The sequence below is a fragment of the Eptatretus burgeri genome, chromosome 7, assembly GCF_056783735.1.
Source record: "Eptatretus burgeri isolate ZD-2024b chromosome 7, Ebu_testis_v1, whole genome shotgun sequence".
Classification (NCBI taxonomy): domain Eukaryota; kingdom Metazoa; phylum Chordata; class Myxini; order Myxiniformes; family Myxinidae; genus Eptatretus; species Eptatretus burgeri.
This window is the reverse complement of record NC_140967.1, coordinates 85,661,624-85,683,188: the sequence shown is the minus strand read 5'-3', so window position 1 is coordinate 85,683,188 and position 21,565 is coordinate 85,661,624. Positions and strand designations below refer to the sequence as shown.

Genomic DNA, 21,565 nt, shown 5'->3' with positions numbered 1-21,565 from the left:
AATCTCAGCGAGATTCTTATTTATTATACCTGTTGCTCCAATTATCACTGGTGCAATTTTGACGCCTTTCAGCTTCCAAAATCTCTTGATCTCATTTTTGAGGTCCTGGTATTTGGTCGTTTTCTTGATTTCTGCATTATTTAAGCCAAATCGCTGGGTACCGATATCTCAATCAGAAATGCTGTGTTCTCCTTTTTGTTCCTGAGAACGATGTCCGGTCATAAGGCTTTGTTTTCTCTGTTCACGCTCGATGGGATCATTAGGTCGTACGTGAGCATGACATTCTTATTTTCAATGATTGCCCTGGTTCGTGTTTCCATGAGTTTTTCAGAACTGGGATGTCGAAATTTTTACACATATGCCAATGAATGATTTTACATACTTTGTTGTGCCGTTGTGTGTAAAGTTGTTCTGATAATCGTTTTTTGCATCCCAAAAGCAGGTGACCAGTACTTTCTGGTTTTGTCTTGCAGAACCCTCACTTCTCCATCTGGCTCAGTCCCACCAACTTTTTAATCCTTTGGTGTAGTGTCCTTGATCTTGGAATTTTATTATTATTATTCATTCTCCATCCCAGTTGAGCTGACCTCTTCTTAGTTATTCTAATGAGCCTTCTTTGCCGATCCAAACTCAGTCCAATTATATTTTGCATCTTCCTGCTCTTTTGTCATTCTCCCAGTTGTTGGTGTGTATTTCTTGATGTTTCTTTTGTCTTTTTTGCAATTGTTACTTCCGCCAGCAAAGGTGAATAAGGTTATGTTTTCACCTGCTGTCTGTTTGTTTGTATGCAGGATATCTCAAAAACTTGTAGACAGATCCAGATGAAATTTTGTGGACAGGTTGCGTGTGTGACAAGGACGAACTGATTAGATTTTAGTGAAGATCAGGATCCAGATCCGACTACTAGAATTTAAGTGATTCTTCACCATTGAGAGATTGGGCGAAACTAATATATAGCACGATATCTCAAAAAGTTGCAGACGGATTCAAACGAAACTTGGTAGGCATGTTGGACATGTGGCAAGGACTAATTGATTAAATTTTGGTGAAGATCCAGATCTGATAATTTTAAAAATGATTCTTCAGCATTGAGAGATAGGGCCAAAAACGACATGTTGTTGTTTTTCTTTCGGCTGCTCCCGTTAGGGGGTCGCCACAGCAGATCATCCATTATGATCCGCATACTGATTTGGCACAGGTTTTACGCCGAATGCCCTTCCTGACGCAACCCTGGTCACCTCTTACGACACAGGGAATAAGGATTGGGTTTCGCCATGATTCCGGGCTGCCCTACACCCTCTCATAGCGTGGCCCAGTGGAGAGCACCCGTCCTCAAGCGATCCTCCAACCCAAGCCTCCGAGTTGCCGGATTACAGGCGCACGCCACTATGCCCGGTAGGGCCAAAAACGACATATAGAATGATATTTCAAAAATGTATTGTGCCCGATATGTTCTCGTAGATCAGGCATTGCGTGGCGGAGGTATGCACTCTCCCGAGTGCCCTTTTTGTTGGAGCTGTATTTGTTGCCGTTTCATTTTCACATGCGGTATCTTCTATTTGAACCTGTTTTAGAAAATGCCTTGCAAGGTGAGTTAGGGATACTTTTTTTTCAGGTTTGTTGTGTTCTTGTTTGTTTCCAAATTGAATCCGATAGTCTGTTTAGCATTTCACATACTCATCTAGTTCAACACTCTTCGCTCTGTGCACCTGGTTGAGTTCCATTAGGCCACCCCCTCCCTCTCGTCTCAGCAGGTACATTATTGGGGTGCACTGGTTGTTGTAGAACATTTTGTGGATAGAAAGCAGTTTTCTTGTTTTGATGTCTAACTTATTGATTTCTGATTGGGACCAGTTTATTATTCCACAGGTCAGGTCAGGTATGGGAGCATGCACCAGAACAACGTGTCGCTGCATCCACTTTCCGCCAGTACTCCAGGGTCCTCCGTCTGGCCATCCCACAGGCCATCCTCTTTGAGATGCCGATCAACCTGCTGCACAGTTGTATTGGTGAAGATCAGGATCCAGATCAATTATTCCACAGCTGTATTGGAACACTGGGAGTGTGAGTTGGTTGATGGTTTTGATTTTGTTTCTTGTGGAGAGGTACATTTTCAGGATCAGCTTCGTTCTCCATCGGTATTCTTTGCCGATTGTTTTGCACATTTGTTTGTGACATATTTGGTGGCCCACTTCTACTCCGATGTATTTATGTGGTGCTTCGTTTTCTAACTGCTGTATTGTTGTTTCAACATCAATTTTTAAGTTGTCTGTTTTTGCTGGTTTCCTTGTACAAATGTGCACTCGGCGCCCTTATCCAGTCCAAATTCCACTTCAATGTTCTCAGAGAATCGTTACCTTCACATTCTGCGAAAGGTTATGTTTTGGTCGGCGTTTATTTATTTATTTATTTATTTATTTATTTGTAATCTTGTGATTCGTATCACTCAAAAGGTATTAAACCGAATTGCATGAAATTTGGTGGGATGATTGGTTATTAGCCAGGAAGCATTCGATTAGATTTTGGGATCGTTCGGTTCAAAGGTCAAGGTCAAGGTCACGAAAAGGTCAAAATCGTCTTTTTACGATAACACGGTCAATTTTTATTCAATTTGCATGCAACTAACGCCAAAATGTTCAGAATTCAACGCCTCATCTTGTGATATGCAATATGACACAATGACGCCCATACTCGTGTTACCGGTTAGGGGTCAAAGGTCAGGGGGGTCAAGACCTTGAAAAATATGCGGTTTTTGTCATAACGCGGTCAATTCTTGTCCGCTTTACATGAACCCAGCACCAAAATGTTCAGAATTTAATGCCCAATCTTGTGACACAATGACGTCATAACACATGTCACCGGTTGGGGTAAAATGTCGGGGGGGTCACGCCCTTGAAAAATATGCGGTTTTCGGCATAACTCAGTCAATTCTTATTCGATTTGCATGAAACCAGCATCAAACGAGATTACCTTCTCTTGTTGAAACGTTGTATTCACCGAGCTTGCGAGTGAAGACTCGCCAAAACGACGTGAGTTGATTGTTGTTTAGTCCGTAGCCCCCGAAAGTCGGGGGGGGGGGTCATGACATTATAGATATGTGGTTTGTGTCATAAGACCATTCATATGAAACCAGTTCCCCACACTCATACCAAGAACAAAAAAACTAGTGCTGGTGGCGAAGGTATGTGCTCTATGAGTGCCCGTTATAGTTTTACTAGTTTTAGCTGTTCTGTCAATTTTTCTTCATTTGGTGTGAAGACCTTTAAATCATCAATGTATCGTGGATGTGTCACCTTTCCTGTTTCTTTGGATGTTCTTCTATTGGTGTATCCGTGTGTGTGTGTGTGTGTGTGTGTGTGTGTGTGTGTGTGTGTGTGTGTGTGTGTGTGTGTGTGTGTGTGTGTGTGTGTGTGTGTGTGTGTGTGTGTGAGGCATGTTTTTTGTGGAGTTCTACCGGAGCGTTCTGATGTGGAATGTGATACACCCAAATGATCGTCATGATCTCCTGAGTTGATGAGGCTAATCAACTACAAACAATCCATCATAATTCCCAGGTTATAAATGCACTCCATGCTTGGGTGTATCGAGCAGCTTAACAGGTCCTTCTACAGCATGGCATTCTAATTCCAAAATAAATAACAAAAATAATGATAACTATGTAACAAAGCATTCATTAATTAATACCAATAATATCAAGAACAACAACAATAATAATAATAATAATAATAGCATCATTTGGCAAGAATAATAATGAACTTGTAATCTCCCCCACCACCCCTGTCTGCCCTGGCCCAAGCATATGATCTGGGCATGGTGAAAGACAAGCTAATGCTCCAGCAGTATGGCAAGCAGGCATGCTGCAAGGCCTGGACTAGTTATTACTGAAGCAGCACAACAAGTGTGTGTTGAATTTGTCCTGTATTTCGAAAGTCCCCCCCATATCCACTCCAGAATTCACCAGCATATCGTAGTCTTCATTTTCCAATCTACCATCAGTCTGACTTTTCATTCTTTGAGAAAGAAGGCGGTATCCTAAAAGGACTGGGACAATGACGAATCTCTCTTTCACATGGTTATATTGTCCGACAGGATGGTGCACAGATTGGTGGTCTCGTCTGGGTTTGATTCCCGACCAGACTATAAGTTGTCTGGTGTTTCGCGGGAAGGACATTGCATCACAAAATTATCATCCATCAGATGGACGTCAAGCTCGGTGTTTCATTAGCATTAGATGGTCGATGTTAAATATCCCACGACGTCTTTCGCGAAGAGCAGGTGAGTTTTTGCCAGCATCCTGATTCCTGTTCCACCCGGTTTGTTAAAGATTGTCCAAAAACGTTCTCCGGTCGACCACATGAGGTTGGGAATAATTGAGACTGTAGTATTGTTGTCGTAGTTACTATTGTGTGCAGCCTGTGGCTTCTGGTTGTATCATTTTCTGGGGGCATGGCTGTGCCCCCTATTACCAGTACACATTGGCGCACTAATGGGGGTGTGGGGAGGGCAGTCTGCCCCAGGTGACAGTCGGGGGAAGGAGGGGATTGCCATTGGGAGAGTTGATATACCAGTACGATGAAACAACGATGGTGTTCCGGAACGAGAAGGGCGCGTGTAAAATAACTGCTTTATTGTCAGGCCGTAGCTGATCTCGCGTGCTCTCGCGAGATCTCACGCAATCCAGTTTGAGTTGGAAGAGCATTATTATGGTTATTCACAAAACAACAGAACCAAACATAAACACGGAGCAGGAACATAGCATTACATTAGATTGCAGGGCAGGGGGTGGTGGAACTGGTGGTTAATGGGAGGAGGTAGGAGGAGGCCGAGCTGATGATGTGCTTGCCATGGGTTCCTCGGTGGATGAAACAGATGTTGATGGTTTGAAGTAGCTGCTGAGAGTAGACTGTTGACAGTTTTTTAATTTCTTTTCAAGAGTCCTCATATAAAGCATGATAGCAGTGGACAATATAAAGCACAATAGCACGATTCCAGAAATGCTTGTTTTGTCATCAGCTTTCTCCACCAATTAGTAGAAGCAAGCTTTCATCAGTTACCAGGGCATTATGCATTGGAGGAAAGAAAGGTCATGATTTGTTCTTTGAGTTGACTCAGTGTAAACTTATTTGCATATGCATCTCGGCCACCATGGTAACTTGACGTGCTTTATGGGTTAACCCTTTCATTCTGAAAAGTTAATAACATTTCTGTCATCTGGAAAGATATGGACTGGACATAAACTTGTGCCATGGTCAACGATATGACAATGCTGCTACCACGGCTGGCATTCATGGGGGATGTTCAGTCAAAGATCAGAGAGATTAATCCAAAAGCTTTGTTTGTTCCTTGTGCAAATTCTCTGTGTGACCTTCTTTGGAAACTTGGAGAGAGTCTACTCCTCCTTTTCAGTCTCACCTCATCATCGGGAGGTGCTGAAGGAGAATATGGGCCTCACAGTCAAAAGACTTTCCCAGACCAGATGGAGCGCTCATCATGATGCTGAGAAGCCAATGAAGGCGTATTTTGAAAAGTTGACCTCAGCCCTTGAAGCACTGTGTAATCCAAAAGAAAATGTGGATACAAGAGGATCAGCTGAGATTTTGCTGTCTGCTGAATGTGATTTCTCTTTTTTGAGTTATCTTTCTTTCTGACGTGAAGTCCTGGAAGAAGTTGATCTCACACAGAAGTATTTGCAAACAGTAGGAATCAGCCTTGAAAAGTGCATTGTGAAGCTCCAAGCTTAAAAGCTGTTTCTTGAATATCAGAGGAATTAAATTGTGGAGAGGGCCATTCATTATGCAACGACACAGTGTGAGGAAATGGGCATTTCTATGGAGAGAAGTGGGAGGGTTAGGCTCCAAAAATGGATTCCAGGAGAGATGACAAAGGATGCTGGACTCACATTGCCTGAGAAAGTGAAAAGAGCGATTGTCCGAAATCCTCGATCGCTTTCATCAAGAATTGGAGACTCGCTCAAAGTCAATGGATCACGTTCCGTCAGTCTTTGCTGCTATTCAGCCAAACTATTTGGTTGTTGCAACAGAAGAAGAACTTCGGAAGTGTATTCCAAAATTGACTAAAACGTTCGATGGAATTCTCTGACGAAGATAGTGTGGAAATTGGATGATTTTGGAGACATTTGGAAGTAAAGAAGTGGACAGCATTGCAGTGTTTGGAGTTTATTGTAAAATGGGATTTTTGTGAATCCCTGCCAAGCCTGTCATTGTGCTTGAGGTTCTTTTCGACTATCTGTGTGTCTATCGCTTCATGTGAAGGAAGTTTTTTTTCCAAATTGAAACTGATGCACGGAGTCAGACAAGATTGACAACAAACCTGGCTTTGCTTTCAATCGAGCATGAATTATGCAAATGAAGTGAATCTTGATGAGCTCATTGACCAATTTGCATAAATTAAGGATTGAAAGCTGAGACGGTGAATGTTTTTTTTTTTCGATTCATCGTTGAAGAATATGTTGGGCCTTGACACTGGATTTTCCGTTACCTTTTCTAAAATTCTTCCTGGTGATGTTTTCTCTGTGGTTGAAGATGTGTTTGTTATGATATCAATGCCAAGCAGTATCACCTGTTTGCTGAATTTTTAATGTCCTGCATTTTTCTTATTTCCAGTTTGCTTACTCCAGGTACAGTACTGTAATCCCCTTGAACTTTCACTTACAAACATGATATGTTTTCTGTGTATTTAAATTTTTTAAGTATTCATCCCGGGTGGAGGGTGTGCCAAAGGAAGGGTCCACCCAGGGTGCCAAATACTCTAGGTACGTCCCTGCCAGTACACTGGTATTTATTTTGTCGACTTCAGAAGGATGACGGGCTGAGTCAGCACCACCTGGTGTTAATTCAATGGAAAAAAAACACGAGTTCAAACTCAGGACCCACAGACCTTAAGACAACCACGTCAACTGTTAAGCCAATGCAGTAACAGTCACCACTACTGAGCGGAAGGTGGAGGCTGTGAAAGTAGGAATACATAGGATTCATTCTGATAATTCTCATGAGCTTAACGTTCCAATCCAACACAAATATCATGAGAAAAGTTTTTCTTTCTTTCTTTCTTTCTTTTCCCACCTGAAATATGAATTTGCTTGCAAGGAATTTTCGCACAAGAGGCGGCCATTCGACCATCAAGCTTGCGCAATGATTTTGAACCTGTGGTTGTTTGTCTGTGCTCTCCATCCTATTTAAAATGCTGGGCATCAAGCAAGGATGCAGCACATACCATTTTTGAAGTCTTTGGTATGACTTGGACGGGATTCGAACCACTGACCTCCCAGACCAAAAGCAGACGCTCTAATAATTCCACCATGCACCAACTTTGGTCAAGTCACTGTCTTCCATATTGTTGGACATTCTTCCAACATTTTTCATTATTTCTTTTCCTTGTTTTCCTTTCATTATTCTTTCTTCATAGCAGCAGCCAGAATACCACAAACCACAATCCTGAATGTGCCGAAAATAACTCGGACTTACTGAATCCCCTTCAATCATTTCCTCCTTGTGCTTTTATTTTTCTTCACCCAATGTTTTGTGTGATGCGTGTCTGAGTCAAACAAATACATCATGGCCGCATAAAATGAAAACATAAGTGAAGCTATCAAAGTACAATGTATGGTAAATTTGATTGGTGAAGACATAGACATGGGCGGATCCAGGATTTTTTGAAAGTTGGAGGGGGGGGGGGTCCAGAAATCAAGGGAATGGATTCATGCTCTCCCAGCTACTGTGAGTGTGAAGCCACTAATCGTGTGGTCCGGGGTACGCTTAAGGACTGTGGAAGATTTTGGATTTTAGATGCTCTTGAGTGCACTCTGAACATCTCCTAACAATATTGGCTACATGTTGGGAGGGCAACAAAAAAACATCACAAGTTTTCATTGTAAAATAAATTTTATTTGCCATTTTGTTGTTAATTTTGATGTCATTGAGTTGGAACCTGTACTTAAATGGACACCAGTTACTCAACAATCCTCATCGACAATTACTCTGAATGATGTATTTATTGCCTGGAGTACTTGCCTGTTTGGGGGTAAGGCACAAAATCAAGTGTGATGTTCAAATATGGGCTTCACCCAATCAGTTAACTTTCCAACCCTGATTTCTCCCAATCGTTCGCCCTTGTTTCTGGACTTGGTAATTGTCCTACAAATGTGATTCATGAGTCTCCTGTTCTTCTTCTGCCCCAATAGATTCATCTGTTCATCTTCTTGTGAAAGTTGACATCTCTCTGGCTATAGTCAGAGAGTGCCGTAGAGTCTGGTAGTTCACTCAAGCTGACCAGCAGAGACTGCAGGTTGCCCTCTCATGTCAAGATTGATCATTCCACACAAGCTTGCTTTCCCTTATGCACATATTTATACCATTTCGTCTGCAGTTATCATACCTATCCTAAGCCTGGTGTTAGCTCAGTGGTTAGGGTGGTGGCTTGGGATCCTAGGGTCCTGAGTTCAAGCCCTGTCGGCCACTGAATTAATACACCAGGGGGGTTGACTCAGCCTGTCATCCTTCCACGGTCGGCAAAATGAGTAACAGTGTGTACTGCAAAACGCAAAACGCAAAAAAATCTGAAAACCCACTCCGTGGGAGTACCTCCTGTGCAGCTTCCCTTCGCAGGGCAGCTCACCGGATGATGGGATTGGGGCAAAGCCTTCGGGACCCCCAATCTTTGATAGGAGGGAAACCACGGGGTAACATCCCTGGGTCAGATTGCGGGAGAGTGTGTCGGAGTGGTGCTGAGGTGTCGTCCACCAGACGGCGGTCTCCTTGGGTTAACCTGAGGCGGTCCCTTCGGGTGGGTGCCTGGAATGTCCTATCCCTAAGAGAGGATGATCACCTGTCTCTGTTATCATCTGAGCTCAAGCGTTTGGACATCGGGATTGCAGCTCTCTCTGAGGTTCGGAGACCGGATTGCGGCGAGATAATGGTGGGTGGTTACACCTACTATTGGTCTGGTCGCTCTGATGGTTACCATACCCAAGGAGTTGCTGTAGCTGTGTCCAATAAGCTGACCCCAATGATAATTGAGGTAACACCGGTCAACGAGCGTATTATGAGATTAAGGATTCGTCACTCCTTAGGTGTCATTTCCCTGGTCTCTATTTATGCTCCGACTGAGGCGAGTGATCTTACCGTGAAGGATGCATTCTACGCCACACTCGAGTCTGTGGTTGATCAGTGCCCCAGACGAGATACACTTCTAGTCTTGGGGATTTCAATGCATCGACTGGAACTGATAGGGATGGTTATGAGGTGTGTGTTGGTCCCCATGGGTCAGGAACTATGAACCAGAATAGCACTAAGTTCCTTGACTTTGCAAGAAGTCATGGACTTAGGGTGGCTGGTTCATGGTTTCAGCGCCCGCAAGCTCATCGCTGGACTTGGTATTCCAACGCTGGCGGTGTGGCAAAGGAGATTGACCATGTCCTCGTTGACGGTCGTTGGAGGATGATCCAGAACTGCAGGGTCTACCGGAGTGTTCAGTTCCTCAATACTGACCACAGGCTTGTTGTAGCAACTCTAAAGCTGCACCTTAAATCCTGGAGAATGGTACCATCCCAGCCTAGGCTGGATGTTGCCAAGCTCAGGGATGAGAGAGTAGCTGAGGAGTTTGCGAACAGGCTGAGTGGACACTTGGGGGGTCTGGGTGCTTTGGGGGGTCCTAAAGAGTTGTGGAGCACCTTCAAGACCACCGTCCTTGATGTTGCCGGTGGATGCCTTGGAGTTCACCGCAGGGCAAAGAAGAATTTTGTCTCTCAAGGGACACTGGATACCATTGACCAGAGTCGCAGGGCCAGGCTGAATGGCAGAGCTGAGCTGTTCAGGGAGCTGAGGCGTAAAACTGTAATGCACTGGAGGGTGGACAAGGAGACCTATGTGCGAGGAATCTGTGAGGGGGTAGAGCATCACCTGTGGACAGGTGATTCTCGTCCCGCTACAGGGGAATTCGCGCATTACGTTCATCCAAGCCCATCCCTCGGAGCACTGCAGTTCGAGCAGAGAGTGGTAGGCTCTTGACAGAGGAGTCTGAAGTGAAGGCCCGCTGGGCCGGTTACTTTGAGCCGTTGTACCAGGCTGATCCCCCAGCTGTCGAGTTGGACGTCATGGTGTTACAATCCCTGTTGCTGACCTCGATCAACTGTGGTCCACCATCGCTTGTGGAAACACGGGCTGCGGTGAACCAGTTGAAACGGGGCAAAGCTCCAGGGATCTGTGGCATCCATGCTGAACTTCTCAAGGCTGGTGGAAATGCTGCACTCGCGTTGCATGCAGTTTTGTGCTCTGCCTGGAACACAGGCATCATCCCAACTGACTGGAAGAGGGGCCTTGTTGTCCCTCTCTGGAAAGGGAAGGGTGATCGCCAAGACTGCAACAACTACCGAGGGGTGACGCTGCTCTCAGTGCCGGGCAAGGTCTTTGCTCGGATAATTCTTGATAGGGTTCGCCACCATCTGCTTGAGCACCAGCGTCCAGAGCAGTCAGGCTTTACACCAAAGAGGTCAACGATTGACCGTATCCTTGCTCTTCGTGTCCTCACCGGACGCAGACGAGAGTTTCGGCAGGGGCTGCTTGCAGCCTATGTTGATCTCTGTAAAGCGTTCGATTCAGTGAATCGGGATGTCCTCTGGAGGATTCTTGGTCTTCGTGGGGTGCCACCGAAACTGATCGATCTGATGTCTGAACTCTACTCTGGTACTGAGAGTGCTGTGAAGTGTGGTGGTACCGCCTCTGACTTATTTCCAGTTGTTACTGGAGTTCGTCAGGGATGTGTACTTGCCCCCACACTTTTCAGCACTTGTATGGACTGGATTTTGGGGAGGATGTCGGAGAGATCAAGTTGCGGTGCATCGTTTGGCAATGTCAAGATCTCGGACCTTGATTTTGCAGATGATGCAGTCATCTTTGCGGAGACTTTAGACATCCTCTTGGGGCCCTCGAGGTGCTGAATGAGGAGTCGGAGCCGTTGGGATTACGGATTTCTTGGGTCAAAACAAAGATCCAGGCTTTCGGTGACATCTTGGATGCTGCTGTCCTGTCTGTGTCTGTTTGTGGTGAGGATGTTGAGGTCGTGGATAGATTCACTTACCTTGGCAGTGATATTCATGTCTCCGCAGGTTGTGAGCCGGAGGTCAATAGACGTCTGGGTCGGGCCTGGGGAGTCATGGATTCACTGGATCATGGGGTGTGGCGCTGCCGGTACCTGTGCGGGAGGACGAAAGTCCGAGTCTTCAGGTCCTTGGTACTTCCAGTCTTGCTCTATGGGTGCGAGACTTGGACTTTGACCAAGGATCTGAGACGGAGACTTAATTCCTTTGGTACCAGGTCTCTTCGGAGAATCCTTGGCTATCGCTGGTCAGATTTTGTGTCCAACGAGCGGTTGCTGAGAGAGACTCGGATGAGATTTGTCACCTGCATAGTCCGTGAGCGTCAGCTGCGGCTGTATGGACATGTGGCTCGTTTTCCTGACGCTGATCCTGCTCACCAGATTCTCTCAGCGAGGGAGTCTCATGAGTGGAGGAGGCCAGTGGGCCGACCACGTGCCTCATGGTTGCAGCAGGTTGACCATCATCTCAAGGAGATGGGGATGGGCCTGGCATCTGCCTGGGGGATGGCCAGACGGAGGCCCCTGGAGTACCGGCGGAAAGTGGACGCAGCGACGCGCTGTTCTGGCACATGCTCCCATACCTGACCCTGACCCTGTGTACTGGTAGAGGGGCACTGCATCAGCGACACAGTCGTGCTTCAAGAAATGATAGCTACCCCGGCAGCTAAGCTGCCATACGACCACCACCACCTCTCACCCCTGATACACAGAAACTTGTGGTGAGGCAGTTGTTTTTAAACATATAGCGTTCTCTTCCTGGAAGGCAAATCCGACCAAAGGCAACCTCAGATCATTCCACAAAGCTTTGGACCAAATGTGTGTGCACTCTCAGGAAAGCTAGAAAACAACATCTGGCCAACCTTTAAGGCTGAATTCTCAAACCTGTCTCCCTCCTCTAAAACCTGGTGGCATCTTGTTATGTCAATCTCTGGTGTGTGCTCTCCCTCTATCCTTTCCCTGTCTTCAAATGTCACCACAGCTGCTTGTGAGAAGGCCAAATGTCTCAATTCTGTGTTTTCTTCCAAATATTGTGACCCCAACCCCTCGCTTTCCATAACCACCCTTCTCAGTCACACCCAACTGCTCCTGGACTCTGTGTCTTTTGCATATCAGAAGGTGGACACGTTTATGACAACCATCAACTCTGACTGCTACCGGATACTTGCAGCATTGGTGAAGGAGAAACAAGGGTTGAAATGCATTGTCAATTTTTTATTTATTTAAAAGAAGTGTTTATATTTAATGTACATAGATTCCATTTGGAGAGAAGAGGGGCTGGGGTTGAGGGGGGGGAGGGGGGATGTAGAACCAGTAGCAGAAGGAAATTCAATATATAGTAGAAGAGCACTCAGTGGAGTACATACCTCCGCCGCGTAATGCCTGATCGACGAGAACATATCAGGCTCAATACATTTTTGAAATATCGTGCTATACAGTACTATGTCGATTTTGGCCCTACCTCTCAGTGGTGAAGAATCACTTTTAAAACTAGAACGGGCACTCATAGAGCACATACCTTTGCCGCCACTACTTTTTTTGTTCTTGGTATGAGTGTGGGGGAACTGGTTTCATATGAATGGTCTTATAACACAAGCCACATATCTATAATGTCATGACCCCCCCCCCGACTTTCGGGGGCTACGGACTAAACAACAATCAACTCGCGTTGTTTTGGCGAGTCTTCACTCGCAAGCTCGGTGAATACAACGTTTCAACAAGAGAAGTTAATCTCGTTTGATGCTGGTTTCATGCAAATCGAATAAGAATTAACTGAGTTATGCCGAAAACCGCATATTTTTCAAGGGCGTGACCCCCCCCCCCCGACATTTTACCCCAACTGGTGATGTGTGTTATGACGTCATTGTGTCACAAGATTGGGCATTAAATTCTGAACATTTTGGTGCTGGGTTCATGTAAAGCGGACAAGAATTGACCGCGTTATGACAAAAACCGCATATTTTTCAAGGTCGTGACCTCCCTGACCTTTGACCCCTAACCAGTAACAAGAGTATGGGCGTCATTGTGTCATATTGCATATCACAAGATGAGGCGTTGAATTCTGAACATTTTGGCGTTAGTTGCATGCAAATTGAATAAAAATTGACTGTGTTATCGTAAAAAGACGATTTTGACCTTTTCGTGACCTTGACCTTTGACCCGAACGATCCCAAAATCTAATCGAATGCTTCCTGGCTAATAACCAATCATCCCACCAAATTTCATGCAATTCGGTTTAATACTTTTTGAGTTATACGAATCACAAGATTACAAATAAATAAATAAATAAATAAATAAATAAATACACGCCGACCAAAACATAACCTTTCGCAGAATGCGAAGGTAATTATTAGATCCAGATCCGGATCTTCACAAAAATTGAACCATTTCTTGCTTGTCACATACCCGTGTCCACCAAGCTTCATCCGAATCCGTCCACAACTTTTTGAGATATCCTGGACACAAACAGACATCAAACAAACAAACAGACAGAAAGGGGTGAAAACAACCTCCTTCACCTTCGGTGGCGGAGGTAATGAGAATCGTTATGGGGTGAAATTAAATAAAGTTTTTTTTTGTTTGCTCATTTGTTCCAATTTTTTGAAACGAGGAGAGGAAATAGGAAATAGGATCGGATAAAGTCAAGCAAATAGAAGTATCGGACCCGACAATACAACCAGGAGTGATTTACTGAAGCAAACTTTCTATCCGAGTAAGGCCTTGAAAAAGGACATGAAGGCCTCGACAATCCAAACGAATCGAAGAAAACAACAAACGGATTAACATGAAATACAGTGCTTCGATGGGACAAACCAGCAACAAATTGACGAATGACACACAGAAAACAGGACGAATCTGGTTCGGAAAACTCATCTTTGGTGAGTTGGTAACGAGCAGCTGCAGATTTCACCATCCGTATGGAAAATCCCAAGTTTCCAAACGGAAATTTTTGAGTGAACCATGAAATGATGTTTTTGCATTGACAATGACTTCCTTCGAGACACTTTGTACCATCAAATAACCTGGCCGCTTGACTTGGGACAATGGCGGAGGCATTAGTTGCATGATGTACATGTTCGAAGATGCGGGTCTACAAATCGTTTTGCTCATTGTTGCATCCGTCATCTTCACACAATGTAGGCCAACTGCTGCCTCTTCGCCACCGACACTAATACTGAATCACATGTACTAACTACAACCCATAAATGAGAAACTGGACTATTCAGCTTTGAGTACGTGGGCCAAACATGCTACCTTACCCCCCTTCTGCTCCCACCCCCACCTCCTAAGTTTAACCTCTTTTTTTTTTGTACACATTGTTGAGGCTCTGATGAGAGCTAACACACAATACACAGCAAGGGGGGGCATGAGACAAGAGGGGCGGGAGAGGGGAGAACAAAACAGTGGGGAATAGAGACATTAGATCTGTGGAAGGAAGAGGGATGGGACGGGGTAAACAAGATGGACATTACAGGGACTTTCAGATAAGAGGCTTGGGATGGGGGACGATAAGAGGTCGTGAGGTACAGCTGTTTTCCACGCCTGTAGGGAAGAATGGGGTTGAAGAGAGTGGGAGTTTATTCCAAAAGTGGGGGAAAAAGAGGAATGAAAGAGTGAAGGTGAGCAGTGATTCGTGATTTTGGTAGTTTTACCAAAAGGGGGTTGTTGGCGGACCTTGAGCGCCCTGCGAAAATATGCTGGGGACATATCACAGACAATGCGGGGGGGGGGGGGGAAAGACCAGAGAGGAGACAAAAGAAGACAGAAAGACCACCGACCTGTCTGTGGTGAGAGAGTGAGAGGCCCAAAGACTCAACCTCATCACGGGAGGTACCAATGACCCTAAATGCCTTGGTTCCCACAGCGTGAAGCCGAGAAAGGTGAGAGGCAGGAGCACCAGCCCTGAGGGGAGAGCAGTACTCCATCAGGCTGTGGGCGAAAGCTTTTTATGTGGTCAGGAGCTCAGGTGGGCTGAGAAAGGACTCTGCATGACGGAGGATTCCCAGTCAGCGACTGGCTTTGGAGGCCAGGTTGGAAATGTGACTTTCTCAGGAAAGATCATGGCAGATAGTGAGACCCAGAAGCTTGAATGAAAGGACTTCTTCCAGAGGATTGTTGAGAAAGGAGGGGGAGGGGGGAGGGGGTTTTATAAATGGTCCTTTCAGAGAGATATAGTGAAAGTGTGAGATTTGTCAGGATTGAAAGACATGTTCCACGTGTGGGACCAGTTTGTGAGAACCTTCAGTCCTGTCCAGTTGTGTTGGACCTTCAGTCCTGATTATATATTCAGCATCCTAAACATATGTACAAGAGCACTCTACCTCTCTGTCTTGCAGAAAATTTGAAATACAACAATCTTCAATTTGCCAAATAAAATTGGGAAAAAGGTGTGTTTCTGTGTGTGTGTGTGTGTGTGTGTGTGTGTGTGTGTGTGTGTGTGTGTGTGTGTGTGTGTGTGTGTGTGTGTGTGTGTGTCTGTGTGTGTAGCCTTTTTTTGATTTCTATACAATTCCACACCCCTGGACTAATCTCCACCAAATTTTGCATACGTGCTTGGGGTACCCAGAGTCAAGTCATGGGCACATAACTCCCCTCCCACCACAGGGAAATTCTCTGTATGTGTGTGTGTGTGTGTGTGGCCTTTTTTTTGATTTCTATACAATTTCACACCCCTGGACTAATCTCCACAAATTTTGCATACGTGCTTGGGGTACCCAGAGTCAAGTCATGGGCACATAACTCCCCTCCCACCACAGGGAAATTCTCTGTATGTGTGTGTGTGTGTGTGTGTGTGTGTGTGTGTGTGTGTGTGTGTGTGTGTGTGTGTGTGTGTGTGTGTGTGTGTGTGTGTGTGTGTGATATGATAGGAAAATGATACATGCTAGGTGTATCTGATGTCATGTCATGGATATAACCCCTCCTGCCCCCACTTGCGAGGGTTGGGAGCCGACTTATGAGGAAATCAGGCCATTTGTCCCAACATTGTTGTGGTGCACTCCCGTGTTAATTTTTGCTGCAGGTTTAAACATAAATCATCTCGGTGTTTTATTAAGTTTAAATAACCCGACCTCGATAAAGTGACCCGACTTGTACACACACACACACACACACACACACACACACACACACACACACACACACACACACACACACACACACACACACACACACACACACACACACACACACACACACACACACACACACACACGCACGCACACACACACGCACACACACACACACACACTGGCAGGATGGCCAAGAGGTTGTCACACTCACCTCTCAGCTGTCTAGTCTGAGTTTGAATCTTGGCTCGGCTAAATAACTTGTCATCCTGGTGTTTCACAGGCAGGGTGATTCATCAATGTGTGTGTGTCATCCCTTGGTTGGGCGTCAGGCCAGAGGACCTGTCGGCCAGCATTGGTCGTTGGCTGATGTTAAATATCTCACTATATTTTTCAGGAAGAGTAAGCGAGTTGTCATGGGCGACCTATTGAGGAATGGTTCCAGCCTTGAAACTTTTCTCGACTTGTTGTCATCAACCTAAAGCTCCATTAATTGCATTGGCCTCCATTATTATTAATTTAAGGTTATTGCATTTAGTACAAAGTCGAAACAATTTGTTCTTTCATGCAAATATTATCTAACAATGTTACTGAAATACTATTGCAATCGAATACGGTACACTGTACACATATATTATGGCTGAATCTCATATTTTCATAATAGGCAACACAGAAATAACTTTACACAAACATTAGGGAAGCACAAGTAAATAATTCTGGCTGCGCGAGTACAAACTTGGTTGCGGTAGTAAACATTTTGGTTGACTAGTGTATGAACTGGTGAAATGCACGTATAGTCTAGACTCCAGATGATTGGTTCCCACCCCTTTTTCAATATTCAGACCACCTTGGTGTCCATATTTTTCTTCCGGACCACTTACCCCCTTTTTCACACCAACATTTTAAAACTAATTTTTATGTGCATGCACCAGATTAACAGTGATGTCATGCACAAGTGTTGGTGTGTAGTCTGTCAAGATCAGACTCTTCTAAATGTGATCAAATTAGTGTTTTAAACTAATAACAGTACCAAACTTAACAATTGCAGTATTATTGCTACACATTTTAAATCATATCAGTACATGTAGAGAGTAAAGTATGAATATAACTTACCCAACTTAATGAGAGCCCTGGACTTCAATATTCCCTACCAGTTCATCAATGAGAGGATAAATCACGGATAGGCAGGAACGCATGTCATGTTCTGCCTGGAGCTGTTAAAGAATCCAAGAAACAAGAGAATCCAGCTTTCACAAGCATAGGTTGCTGCAAATGGAAGCAATATTTTTTTATCGCTTCACCTGTGTTCTTCATAGGCCTTTTCAGCGGAGAGCCAAAAGGCCGTGAGAGATTTCTCTCTGAATTTTACCTTCAGGCTACCATCACATGACAAATCCACCAGCTGATCGTGGGCTCGGCAGCTGAGGTTTGTGTTTGAAACGACATCTTCGGTGAACGGTTCACGGATCCACTGCCACTTGTCATCCGAAATGACTCTGAAGTCGGTCTCAAATTGTGTATCCAAGGCATGACAGACATATTTAAGAGGAATTGAGTGAGCAATTAAAACCTCTTTGATGCTGGGCAATCCAATCTCAGAATTGCTGAGAAATTCTGTGAGCAGCGGAAACATTCCAGTAATTCCATTTTCCAAGTGAGTTCACCACACACCGAGTTTTTTTTTCTTCTTTTTCTGAATCCCATCACTATGTTGCTAAGCATCAAAATGTTGGTATCTTTACTTTGCAGTGAAGGGTTGAGATCATTCAGAAGGATGAACATATTGGCTAAATATATAAATTTCGCAACAAAGAGTTGTTCTTTGAATTGGCTTGCATGGCTGTAGCTTCTGTTTATCAAGAATTCCACCAGTTCCTTGTGCAGCTCAAATAAACGTTGCAAGAATCGTCCACCTGATAGCCAGGAAATCTCGGCGTGCAGCAACAGTTGGATGTGATCATCTCCCATTTCATTTAGTAGTACAGTTTACTGTTTTCACTGTATCTGTCAGAACAGTGTATCGTGCTGTCGAAATTTCGATATTCCCGAATGCTGAGAGCACGAGTGGCACATTTGATTGGTCGGGATGGAGTCAAATGGCGTAATAGTTTGCCCAAGTACTGCTAAACTGAAGGTTTCTGAAAGTGTAAATAACGTGATTTGTGTCCCACAGTGTTCAATTATACAATACTACATTCAATTGAAATAAAACAAAAAAATTTAAAGGCTGTGGAAAAAAACAAAACAATGTTTTTCAGAAGTTTACCACCATTGGCACAGCTTCTTTTACAACACCTTATTTAACACATTAAATTAGTTATTGGTGCCTGTTGTTTGTCCTTTATGACGTCCCTAAAAACAGTAAGTTTACTTTTTGGAATAATTTTCAATTTTGTTTGACTGCAAGGCAGGCAGACATGGTAAAAAAAATCAAAAAAAAATCATCGGACTCCTCTGGGTGCATGCACGATCGAGATGAGATTCCGTACAATTTGCCAAATTCAGAGCCAAAGTATTGATAAACTGCAGGTTCATGTTCCGATTCATGTTCTGATTCGTGCTCTCGTGTTCAAAATATCAAATTCTATAGAAATTAAATTGGGTGGTCGCTAGAGTACCGTTTTTCTCAGGTTTTCCGTCTGTCTGTGTGTCTGCTGGGTGGTCATAAGAGTACCCTTATTTTCACTTTTTCCGTCTGTATGTATGTTTGTATGTTTGTTGGGTGGTCGCTAGAGTACCCTTATTTTCACTTTTTCCGTCTGTCTGTATGTAATGGACAGCTCTGGAGGCCAGAGAAGTCAACCGATTTTGATGAAACTTGACTGGTAGGTTCATATCAGGATCTAGTTGTACGCTTTTGAGCACCATTGCTATGGACGCCACCGTTGCCTAGCAACGGGACTTTGAAATTTTTGAAAAATCCAAAAAATATATATTTTTTCGAAAATCAAAAATCAGCTTCCAGGCTTTTATGCGCACTATAATCAACCTCTTTGTCAAAAAATTTCAGCCCGATCCGTCAAAAACTGCATGACTAGTCTGCAATTATGTCGCGACCACCCATGTCGCCTACCGGCTTGTTTTCACTTTTTCCATCTGTCTGTATGTTTGTTGGTATGTTTGTTTGTATGTAATAGACAGCTCTGGAGGCCAGAGGAGTCAACCGATTTCGATGAAACTTGACTGGTAGGTTCATACCAGGATCTAGTTGTATGCTTTTGAGCACCGTTGCTATGGACACCACCGTTGCCTAGCAACAGGACTTTGAAATTTTTGAAAAATCCTAAAAAAAAATTTTTCGAAAATCAAAAATCGGCTTCCGCGCTTTTATGCGAACTATAATTTAATCAACCTCTTTGTCAAAAATGTTCAGCCCGATCCGTCAAAAACTGTATGACTCGTATGCAATTATATAGTGACCACCCATGTCGCCTACCGGCTTGTAAAATGGTTTCTCACTCGTAGACTGACGACTGGACAGACAGACACACTGATAGACAGAGCAAACCTATCGTTCAACCCCGTCTTGTGCTTCGTGTGTCGGGTAAATATCTGTGAATGTCCAATAAGGAATACCATTTCGTTGTTTACTATTATAGATATTTATTTACAGTGCATATCCACCTTGCAAAAGCCTAAGTTTGCTTCAAATGATTATGATCATGGTATTTGTTACATAGTTAGTTATAAGAGCAAATTTATGTGCAGCTGTTCCACATGAAAAAAAAAAAATTTCTTCTATGAAGCACTGCACATGCAGACAGGCATTAATTATTTTCATTATCATGGCAGTTACAGCCATCCATGCTTCTCTCTTGTCGTCTCACTGCCCATGGCTTTTCTGCTTTTGCAGTGGTACTTCTCACTCGGCCTGTGCGATGGACACTTGTGCCGGTTCTTTTGTATTGCAATTCTATTTTTTTTAATTTTATTTATTTATTTCTATTGCGACTGACCATTTCACTTCATATAAGGCCTGGTCTATATCACTGATCTTCATTTTCTCAGTATTTTTGAGCCAGTCTCCTCCAGCACAGTACTTTTTGTACATGTTACATGCAGCTTGCTACATGCTAGCTTCTTTATGCATGATACCACCACCCCTACCCCCGCATTCTCTCTCCAATCGCATCCTTTCTTCCCATCTCTACTCTGCAGGCGACTCCTTATCAGCCGATACTTGCCGTTGAGAGAAATTGTATGCATCACTGTGTGGATCCACACTTCCATATTTGTGGATTTTCAGCAAATATGTGCTGCAAGTTATTATTCACAGCTCATTCCTCAACATGTTGCTTCACCTCCTTTATATTTGTTGTTTTGTTATGATTTCATTGTAGAGGCAGTAGTAGACGCCACATTCTGCTGCTGCTGTCTTTTCTTTTTCATTACCTTGTTTACATTTGATTTTACATGTAAGTTTGGCAAACCACCTTTTTTTATTGCAGAGTGTAAGTGCGTCATTGTAAATTTGCAGTTATCACACCATGACCCTCAAATATATTGATATATTATATAATCCACTGGAAATTTAACATTTCTTTTTTCTTTTGACTTTTTTTGTGAGTGTAACTTATAACCTCATAAACTACATTTCAAGATATGAATGGGAATGCCTTGAGATTTGAAATCCCCCAAAGCAAATGCAGAAATAATAACCCAACAGCAGCCAAAGCTATCACTTCCTCCGGTGGTGTTCCTCACTGACATGTTAAAGATTTCGCTTTCTGTTACAATGATAAAGGTGTGCTATGCAATCCAGGGCAACTCATTCTCATATATTATGAGCCGGCCTGAAGATAGCCCAACCATTTTTTTCTGCCTGTACCAATTTCCAGAGTGTAGTCTCACCTACAAGTAAGACCAATGTAGTGGTTTAGATCCAGATTCGGCCACATGGTGACCATGTATGTATAATAGATGTAAATGATGTCGCATTTTTTTTTCTCATTTCCCATTATACTCCTCATGTACAGGAAAGAGTAAATGTGTTGGGGCGTTCCTTCATTGCCGTGTAACACTCCTCTGGGGAATACAGATTGCAAAAGACTGCACTATCTACAATAATTCATGAGCCTCAGGAAAAGAGCATGAAACCCACCTTCTTCCTGCTGTTATAACTCGTTCATGCAGCGTTTCCCAAAGGGTGGTTCATGCTTTTACTTGTAACCTTTGAACTTACAACAATGTACATTCATCCAGGGCTAATTGTCGAAGCACATATTGTTTGTCCTCTTCTGCAACCATGAAATATACAATGTCAAAAGTGATTATTTAACTATGATGCTATTTTCCAAGAGCATCATCCTGGAAATGTGTGCATGGTTCATAAAGGAGAGAGAAGAGTGAGAGAAGAGTTAGAGGGAGACAGAGGGAGACAGAGACAGAGA

General features: G+C 43.9%; 1 long non-coding RNA gene across 1 annotated transcript in view; it reads left to right on the top strand.

Moving 5' to 3' along the window:
• LOC147023667 (uncharacterized) overlaps nucleotides 1-21,244 on the top strand; it is a 51,147-nt gene extending 29,903 nt beyond the window's left edge. Inside the window, exons 3-4 of the long non-coding RNA XR_015060328.1 lie at nucleotides 1,870-2,064; nucleotides 20,334-21,244. This is a non-coding gene — a long non-coding RNA (uncharacterized LOC147023667). The remainder of the gene's footprint in view (nucleotides 1-1,869; nucleotides 2,065-20,333) is intronic.
• Nucleotides 21,245-21,565: the final 321 nt, after the last annotated feature.